Raw genomic sequence first — 1,359 nt, 5'->3', positions numbered from 1 at the left:
GGCTACGTCTATTATACTACTACAACGTACGGCCACTACAATGCACTTTGGAATGCCAGCTCACTCCTTAAACACTGGTTATCCTTGATCCTTTGCACTGTGCGCTATTACTTCCTCCACATTACGCCTGGCCATACCGTACGGGATCTGGCAGTGAAACAAGTCTTGCGTCCTCTCGCAGCAGAATTCCTTGTCACAACTGACCACTCCAGACAGTTTATTCCTGTACTCGGTCTTGTTTGCTTTCAGTTGTCATTATCGTTTACATGCACAACTCTAAAATTGCTGATGTTGTGAGAGCCGTCTGCTGTGCAGTTGACATCTGAATGGTGAAAGTGCGGTTGTGAGGGACTACTTTTTGACGGAAAAATCGAAACAGAATAACAAAATTTAGGAACAAGCAATGGCAATAGATGAGATAAGAATTTCGCCTTATGCAAGACACCTTTTTTTTGCTCCGTTTTGTTTCACCCATGGCAACGGCCTTGCCGCAGTGGATACACCGGTTCCCGTGAGATCACCGAAGTTAAGCGCTGTCGGGCGTGGCTGGCACTTGGATGGGTGACCATCCAGCCGCCATGCGCTGTTGCCATTTTTTGGGGTGCGCTCAGCCTCATGATACCAATTGAGGAGCTACTCGACCGAATAGTAGCGGCTCCGGTCAAAGAAAACCATCATAACGACCGGGAGAGCGGTGTGCTGACCACACGCCCCTCCTATCCGCATCGTCATCTGAGGATGACACGGCGGTCGGATGGTCACGATGGGCCACTTGAGGCCTGTAGACGGAGTGCTTTGTTTCACCCATACATGTTTCAGCACTTTTGTGCCATCATCAGTGGGCTTAATTTTTATTTTAAACTGTAAAATTGTTGTTACATATTAACATTTGTGTTGTTTATACCGTTATGTCAAAGTTTCATTTATAGCTTATTGGTCGAAAAGTGGATGTATGCATTCGTTAACATACATGATGCTATTGTACACTTATTTTGGTAGCTATTCTGCTTCACAATATACAACTTGTCATCTGCAATCAGCAAAACGTAATTAATTTTTCTGTTTGTTATGCATTTATGAATCTAAATGAGTGTGTATCACTTTTTTTGTGTCACTTGCAGTTTGGAGTTGTGATGCGTTCTCCTGCGTTGCTGGCGGAAGAAATAAGGTTACTTCGTCACCTTTGGTCGCTGGGTATTGCACTTTTTCGATTTCTGAAAACATAGGTGGAGTTTTCGCTGCCATTACTTGTTGTTGTGGGTGTATGATGTGCATTTGTTTCGTAGCGCGTTTTGCTGGGTGAGGCGCGCGAGTTTGAATTGAATTTGGCAATAGTGGTGTACGGTTGCGTGAGTTTGC

General features: G+C 44.7%; 1 pseudogene; it reads left to right on the top strand.

Moving 5' to 3' along the window:
- Positions 1-475: 475 nt before the first annotated feature.
- LOC124717429 lies at positions 476-592 on the top strand (annotated as a pseudogene).
- The last annotated feature ends 767 nt before the right edge of the window (positions 593-1,359 follow it).

Source organism: Schistocerca piceifrons, chromosome 9 (assembly GCF_021461385.2).
Source record: "Schistocerca piceifrons isolate TAMUIC-IGC-003096 chromosome 9, iqSchPice1.1, whole genome shotgun sequence".
NCBI classification, from domain to species: domain Eukaryota; kingdom Metazoa; phylum Arthropoda; class Insecta; order Orthoptera; family Acrididae; genus Schistocerca; species Schistocerca piceifrons.
Note: the sequence above shows the minus strand (reverse complement) of the source record. Positions and strands in the feature narration are given on the sequence as shown.